At 41.8% G+C, this 8998-nt stretch overlaps 1 long non-coding RNA gene across 1 annotated transcript; it reads right to left on the reverse strand.

Moving 5' to 3' along the window:
• Positions 1 to 6858: 6858 nt before the first annotated feature.
• LOC135487255 (uncharacterized) lies at positions 6859 to 8403 on the reverse strand. The gene is made up of 3 exons (XR_010446793.1): positions 8308 to 8403; positions 7420 to 7485; positions 6859 to 7014 (listed from the first exon to the last, which is right to left on the reverse strand). It is a non-coding gene; the product is annotated as an uncharacterized LOC135487255 (long non-coding RNA).
• Between the last annotated feature and the right edge of the window lie 595 nt (positions 8404 to 8998).

Genomic DNA, 8998 nt, shown 5'->3' on the forward strand with positions numbered 1-8998 from the left:
CAAATATAAGCTCATACATATCCGTTTAAGTTTTTTTCTCTATCTGTCTGCTACCCGCGAAGGAGTTGCCAGAGAGCGACACGGTAAACTCTATCGCCCGGGAACAGTTGAATTGCCACTACACGAGCCTGCATGGATCAGTGTACCTACGCTTCACCTCGATGTATCCAGCTCTGCATCATGATGACACAAGACTTTGAGATCCGGCGCAACTTCCCTCTGCGGTCTCATAGAATTGCCATAGATGTCTCGATTTCAAAAAATCTTAAAACGAACCTGCATTGCCTACTACAGCCGCACGGTAAGTATTAAGGATGTTCCAAAACAGCCGATGTCTACACAACAGTGAGCAAAATCAAACTGGAGACAATGCAGTAAAGTTGGTCAATGTTGTCATTGCTTTCAAAACCATCAAGTTCTTTATAATCTAGTATAATGAACCTTTCAATATACATGTACATGTATTCTCTGTGCATCTGTAGAATTCCAATTTTCCTTTTTATTCTGCAAAACCAGGCTAGTATCAAATGCTTTTGTTTTTGTTTCGTTGTGCAGTTTATCCATGCAATAATCGATCCCTCTTGATTGATATCGTAACAAGAACTATCTTTTTTTGGTACTGTGCATGAGGTTTATGCCTGTTTCGCCTATTCCTGTTTCGCCTATTTCTGTTTCGCCTACAAAATTCCTGTTTCGCCTATTCCTGTTTCGCCTATTCCTGTTCCGCCTATTCCTGTTTCGCCTATTCTTGCTTGGCCTATTTCCTGTTTGGCCTATTTCCTGTTTCGCCTATTCCTGTTTCGCCTACTTCTTGTTTCGCCTACTTTCCAGTACCCCTACAATAAATCGACTCTCCCAGGAGGAACCTTAGGCATGCATGTCCATTTTATGGGGAAAATGTGAGGGGACAATTGGATGATGTTAACGATGTGATGAGAATTTATCTAATCAAATGCCATCAACTTTGTTAACAAACCATGCCATGACCGTTTTGAAAGAGTCACCTTGAAAGCGGAGACAGTCCGGGACTTATTTGACCATATGACCATACTGACACACAGTAAAAACTAATAGATTAAGTAGAGTAAAGCAGTCGCTTATTTTATAAAAACAGGAATTCATGAGTTTTTGATAAAAATACATTATACATGTACTGTACATTCTCATAATTATTTGATCAAAATCAGCTGTAAAACCCATGTCATAGTAAAGAACAATGTAGCTATAGGTATTCTTTTTATTACGAAGTCAGTTACTGACAAAGACAAAAGAAAGAGAATCCACAATATAAAATGCAGGCCTGAGAAACCTTTCTCAAATCTAATGAGAGGGTAAAACTTTCTTACTCTTTTAGTTCTTGCCTTTTAAAATAAGCTAAAACATAAGCCGATGTGAGCTATGTATAATTTTCCAAAGTTATTCCGAATAATACTGAAATAATTGACATGTCGCTAAATCCATTATTTCAGACTTTGTTCTTAATGATAGCCTTTAACACTATAGTAAGGGACGGTTCATATTCCAACGTCTGTGGGGAGGTTAGCAATATATTTGAATAGGCGAAACAGGAATAGGCGAAACAGGAATTAGGCGAAACAGGAATAGGCGAAACAGGAATTAGGCGAAACGGGAAGAAGGCGAATCAGGAATAGGCGAATAAGGAATAGGCGGAACAGGAATAGGCGAAACAGGAATACACCGTCCACACTGGCCTATACAACAAAGATTGGGCAATTGGAATGCACTTCCTGTTAGTATACATGCTTCCCGAAATTGGTGGCTTGCATTGGAACTAACTTTTTCCCCTTGTCCGTCATTAAAGGCATTCAAGTGTGTTGGTCAACCATGACTATCTCCTTTATCCCTCCACCATAAGGCCTAGTTTCCCCTTATGACATCACTATTTCGGACACTCAGCGTCCCATTTCTGGAAAGGTGTATAGCAAGCTCTGCTTATGAGGTGCTTGTACACAATGGATATAAAGTGCATGTCTCCACGTTAGTCTTGGTATTTAACTAGATTTTACTTACGATTTTTTTTATCATATTACTTGTAGGCCTGCCTATATTGTTTTAATGTGTCATGGTTATCAAGGCTGTGACTGTATGTTTATGCCACATTGTGTCGTAATTAACGACTTGTGTGAACTAAACGTATTTCCTATTTCGTATATCGTTGTGAATCGGATTGAATTTGAACCGTTTCGACTTTGGCGAAATGTGAACGGGTTCTTTTTAAGGGCAATAACAAAGCGAATTCCGGAATGCATGTGCCACAATTCGGTTCAAATAGTACGCAGAGTATAATGGAGCTCCATAGATGGTTGTATATATTAGGCGATTCCTGGTATCATCACCATTTCCAGATAACCAGTGACATGCGGAGGAAATGCGAGCCGGGAATTCGGTCCCAGTCGATTCATATTACACTATTCCTGGAGATACCCGACTATCTATAAAACTGAAACTGGATATCTCTCTTCAGCCCAAATGACCATGCCTTTCTAGAAAAGTAGGAGAATAAAAATCTGAACTCCGGACATTAAGCGCCAAGTCTGGGTTCCGAGTCCTTCAATAGCTTCCTCGCAATAATGGCCCGCCAATGGCATACCTAAATATGGTAGTAGACGCGATCATTCGGAACTAGAGATACTGGGCCTGCTATGGGCTAATTTCAGGCACCACATCTCTGCTTGGGCGGCGTGACGAAGAAAATGATCGTAAAGCAAGCATGAACATCAAAAGCTTTTCACTTATTGCAGCCTATTCGACGGAACCTTTAATGTGAAACTTCGACTATCGTGTTCCCCAAGATCCCCAGATCCGAATGCACAAGTTGAATTAAAACCTTATCGCGTCTTTGAAGGAAGGGAGTGCTGTTTTCCAAGACGCTCAATCGAGGGACTCGGAATTCAGGAATACAGGACGACTCGGAACCTGAACTTGGCACTTAATCCCCGGAGTTCAGGATTTTGATTCTCCGGGGTGAGAATAACATTTCTGACTTATGTGCAGTTATACAGAGTGTTTCAATAAACACGAAACCATGACAAATGATTTATTACTACAAAGTTATACACTTTATCGATATATGACAGTATATGCCATTAGAACAAAAAAGCATATTAAATTCATCTTGACCCTCAATGTTTTGACATTGCTAAGCGGAGGCAATACCGCTTGAAGTTCAGTATGATTAAAGTAGGAGCTTCGATCTTTTTTGTTTGCCCTTGACATTTCACAGGCGACTTAATAATTGTGTATTCAAAAGCATAGGCAAAATTTATGAATTTCAAATGATGTGATTCATTTTAAATTGCAGGTTCGCTGGAAAACAAGGAAATGAAAAGTCGAGAGAAAAAAAAAGGTTTACATCAAGATCGTGCTATTTCTGAAAAAATCCCAACAAATTATTGTCCACGCTTTTTAGCAGACACCGTTCCTGATGGACTAAAGGTGAATCCATCAAAAAGGTTCGGTTCATTCCATGGGATAGGCACCACTCGGTATTCCTAACTGAATCAAAGCGGCCCAGTCCAACTTTTAAAGTGCAGCTCCTACGGGATGACCACATGATCGAACCATTGAAGCACTTTATTTTCCGTCTTTCCTTTTAAAACGAGCGATTAGGAATTGACGTTTGCTTATGGATCCTGGGTCATCAGAGACATGGAGTCTGCCATCAAGGTATCTTAAGAAATATAGCTGCTCTTATTTCATGATGCGGGCATTGTGGTATACTCGTTGGAGGTTAAAATAGGGAGTTTTCGCAAAGCCCCGGCCCGAAACACCACGCGAACGCCTATCACATTGTTCGGCAGAGTGATCAGGAATTTGAACAATCACAATGGCACAGGCGTTCACGTGTGTGTTTCGGGGGTTTTGCCAAAACTGCCTACAAAAAATCTCACTGAGAATTCAGACTAATATCCTCTGCAGTTTGTGAGTGACTTTCTGACAAGTGTGGCAAAAAAGCCCAGCTACATGTACTTTATCACGATCTTCAGATTCAAAAACAGAGCGGCCTATTTTAAAGTCAACAGCTGCACGTCTCTCACACACACCGTTTGTAAATTTCCTCCCTCCTTTGGTGTGACTGTTTCCACGTTTTTTTCAGCTCGGCCTAATCACCCTTAGATCACACAGATGATAGATTCAGGAAATGGATCTGACACCCAATGGCTATTTCCGATTTCCATCTGTCAGAGACTGTGGGGGAGGCAAGTTTGCAAGCTTAGCACGTTTTGAGAAAATGGTATATCTGTACCGTGCCAACTCCGATGGTGTGCCATCTTCGAGTTCTTTTTGCGTCTTTGTTACACCCAGTACATGCATTCAGACTATCTAGTCCATATATGTCGTGAATATTGCCAGAAAACGTTGTGTAGCTAATAACAAGCACAGCGTACCAGTAAAAGACAAAGAAGGGAAGACCATCACCGACAACACGGAATAGTCCTCTGGATGGGTCCTATATTTCAAGCATGGGTCTATTGTTTTAAATCCAGAACATACCTCAACCGTCTCTCTCCTGTTCATCAACTTCGTTGATTTTCAAAAGACCTTCGATAGTGTTCACAGAGACACCGTATGAGAGATACTGAGTCCCCGAACACTCTGTGACACTCATCAGCCAGTTCTATAAAAACATCGAACGCAGTATACTTCAGGGACATTCTGTCTTACACTGTCTGAATGGTTCCCAGTACAGTTTCGGAAATCCTACGGAAATCCGGAGTACGACAGGGTTGCACATTTTCTTCAATTTCTCCTCCTTGCTACCCTTGATTGGAGCAAGGAAGCCACTGTCAACCAACACTGCAGAATGCAGTGGACCCTCTCTTTCTAACTTGAAATTCCTAGACTTCGCTGACGGCTTGGCCCTCCCTACCTTCGAGTTAAACATGCAAGAGAAAAGTGTCACGCTTACAAACAAGGCAGCTCCAGGCGGACTAAATGCCGACATCCCCAAGACTAAGATGATGTGTGTTAGTACTCTACCATAACCCAAATCAACACTCACAGACTAGAGAGACTGAAAGAGTTGGAGGCCTTTACTTCCTTGGAGGGGGGGGGGGGGACTCCAAATATCGACGACAATGTCCGTACACCTGGGACAATGTCACCAGCCAAATCACATGGGGTTAAAACCTGACTTTATCAAACGGTCGGAGAAACTAAGACTCAGACTCATCATATAATTTCTTCAAAGGGCAAAAGCAAGTTTTTAACCTTTCTGAAGTTCCAAATTATTTCTTCCTACTTCTTGATATTATCCCCCTTCTTATACCATGTATATGCGTACATTATTGAGTATCAAAATCATGTTGGTATTGGATCATAAAAACCGGACTGTCTGAACCTCTAATAAGCCATTTTGTCAGAAATAAAAAATAATCTTTCTGGCAACTTTTCTGGACGCTGATAAATCATTTGTGTCATTTAGCATTGGGTACTTTCCTTACCTGGAAATCTATGCCGTTTCACCCGCACATCGTTAGTTCCTTGCGGAATCCTGGACGGGAAATAAAATCACTCTGCAATAGTCGCGAGTTGTCATTAAGGCACCATGAGAAATGGGAACAATCAAGACAGATCCTGTTGTCAGACGCCAATAACGATGATCTGCAATCAAGATGAGGACGCGTGGGTGGAGCATTAACCGAACCAGTTGATGACCTCTTCAATTTCCATTGACCATAAGGAGGATGAAAGCTAAACGGATCATTGTCATTAGGAGTTTCTTGCTAGCATGTCAAGATGGGGAGCACAAATAGATGAATGACTGGGAGATTTTGAGAAAATCTACTTTTTGGTCATCGAAGAGTCAGACGATACAATGCCACTGGGGCAGACGTTCGGATTTTCATCAGGTATAGAATTTCAAGACCTCTGCGACATGATCTCGCTAATTTTTGAAGTGGGTCGTGTCATCCTTGTTTATGGGTAGCTTGCTTGACCACAGTTTTAGCGTGGTCGATTACTAAGTCCACGCTTTTCCTAGCACTCATCCAAGATAGTCGATGCATGCGCAGTACGGTACACACTAGTAATAAAGTGCTAATGAATTAACCAGTTAATTTAGTGACATCCAGAAGTATTAGGGTAGCAGGAAGGGTTGGGCGTTTGTGGTTTCTGAGTCTGAGGGGGTTGGTGTCTGTTGACTGTGCTTTAAGAGAGACTAGGCATGGCGCCAGTCTCTCTTAAAGCACAGTCAACAGGCATTTGGTCTCAGTATTTGGGTTTTGATTGCCATGACTGTACCCCTGTAAAAGTCAGAGGAGGAGAAGTTTGGAATGATGAAAGCATTGAAGAAGAAGAAATGTTATTATATATTGAGGAAAGCAAAATTTATTATGAGACTAGAAGGCAGTGTCCTGACTTGATTATTTTGAAAATGGCAGTCTGAACACATTAAAAGGTGGAACATGGCATTTTATCGACTTTGAAGTGTTCCGCAGTTAAAGGGAGACTATAGGCAGCAGCTAGGTAGGCAAGATAAAGTCATACAAATTTGCCAATAGGGGTCAGTCATATCTCTAGGCATGGCGCCAGTCTCTCTTAAAGCACAGTCAACAGGCATTTGGTCTTAGTATTTGGGTACAGTATCAAGGCAGAATCAAGGCAGCTCAGAGAGCAATGATTGAACGATGCTGTGGACAAGTCCAAGGATACTGCATCAGTCACGACCAACTTCTCATCAGAAAGCGTCACCACCAGCATATTCAATGTTCAGTTCCAACCTGTACCAGTCCAATGCACGCCTGTCATGGTCAGCAGTGGTCAGCTTAGCGCGATATGGAACATTCTTCCGAAACTCAAGCGAGGGAAGTCTGCTCATTAGCCTATCTCGCGCACTGCTCCTTCTTGTCAAACATCGTAGTGAAATCGTGGTACAGTGGGGCGTCCTCGAGGATTGCAGCTGGTCGGACAGACGTGAGGTGGAATGTGGGCGGCTGCACTTCTTCGTTGATGTGCGATGGCAGATAGCACAGTTGTTGCGTTGCATGACAGCTGAAAGTGAATGTGATATCATAGAACTGAGGCGTTTGCAATGAGACTATAGGTGAAGTAGAAGCAAGGAGTGAAATGGGCCATCTTCCAGTGACTAATATACAGAGTAAGGGCACTGGGTGTTGTTAGATTCAGCATTGAATGTATTCCTCGTACAAGCGTGAATAGTGTGGACATACAGTGAGAGGTGAGAGACCCCTATTGACTACTTCTTGTAACTTTATCTTGGATATTATATTAGTATTGAACTTCTAGCCATGGATTATGAAGAAATTGAAGTTGTAGGCATGGAATATGAAAAATTATTCAACGTTGAAAGACATTATTCCATGAGGCTTTGCCGTGATCGCAAAGGACGCGACGCGATTGGTTCACATGCTAATGAGGTATGATAATGATAATTACCTCTATAATGCTACTTGGATAGCGACTGTGTCGTTGATTGCAACAGTGGTCTATGTCAATGTGTGCCTGTAATGTCAATGAAGTATGATGAGGTGATGACGATAGTGCAATTGACTAGGTGGCGCATTTTAGAATCAGCAGTGAGCACTGTGTGTAACATGGTGGAGACAGCGGAGATAATAACTGTGTCGAAAGTATTGTTATAGGGCCTTCCCTAGGCCCATGGGGTTAAATTTACAATCCACGATTGAAAAGACGTAGTTTGATCGCATTCAACTATAAATCCATTGAACAGTTGTGTTCCTTGGCTTTAGTCAACCGATGACCTTTTGTTGGGCCATGATCGGGGATTGTAAACTGTAAATGTATTATGGACTGGGAGACGGGGGAAACACAAGTGAAATAGACCAAAACAAGTGATTTTGGGGCTTTGGTTTAGACGCATGTCCCACATGCGCCATGCGGGATTATGCGGGATTATACGGTTCATGTGAACTTGTTGACATCTACATGATCTAGTGCCGTTATTGGTCATGGTACATGGTAGGCCTAATCATCATGGCAATATGTTTCAGGAAAAGCTCGGAGTAAAATGAACTGCCGATGAATAATGATGTTGTTCATGTTTACCATGTTTACTATACATAGCCATAGGGTATGCACTGGCCAGTGCACTTTCTGCACGTCGTCATGGTCATGTACGTGATACCTTGCATATTTTGTTTTTTGAATGCGCATGCTTTTTGGGCAAAATCACTTGTACCAACACTAATGAATAATGTCTTCTTATCCCTATGACTCCATACACAGTGAGGGCATTGTCCCATTCTCATCAAATGGTAACTTATTGTACCGTATTAGGGTGGAAGTTGGGGAGCAGATACCTACCGCTGCACGCCTGTCATAATCAGCAGTGATGAGCTTAGCGCGATATGGAACATTCTTCAGAAACTCAAGCGAGGGAAGTCTGCTCATTAGCATATCTCGCGCACTGCTCCTTATTGTCAAACATCGTAGTGAAATCGTAATGGAAAACGTCTGGCTTTGCGCCAGACGTTGAGACTAATAAGTGAAGAACTAGTAGGTAAAGAACTTCTACTTGCGCGAGACTGCTCTGATAAAATTATCATTGCAGAGACTACGGTGACGTACACATATATTTTTTACAATCAAAAATGCCCTCAAAAGACGACATGGAATGATTATTTTATTGATATTTCCTACTATATACCTTCCAATTATCACTTTATACAAATAGATCGGCGTTAAGTCGCATGCTTTTCTTTCCTGGTGACACTATAAAGCAAAATAGTTGCAACCCCGTAAATGCGCTATAAGTCCAATAATAAGTGACGGTGACCCGTTATAAATGTTTCGCCAGCATTATTTTTCATTCGAAATTCTGCCCTTTTCTTGACTTTTTTTCGAGATTTTGACGGATTTCTACAATGACCGTACATGTTTAGCGAACTCTCGAGTACGGTCCAGCGTACGGTTTAACAAAGGCAATCTGTACGTCGAAATTCAGTTTCCGACGTATATTGCAGTACTCCATGGCACGGTACCGGCATGGTGATCT

This window comes from Lineus longissimus, chromosome 4 (genome assembly GCF_910592395.1).
Source record: "Lineus longissimus chromosome 4, tnLinLong1.2, whole genome shotgun sequence".
In the NCBI taxonomy this organism is placed as follows: domain Eukaryota; kingdom Metazoa; phylum Nemertea; class Pilidiophora; order Heteronemertea; family Lineidae; genus Lineus; species Lineus longissimus.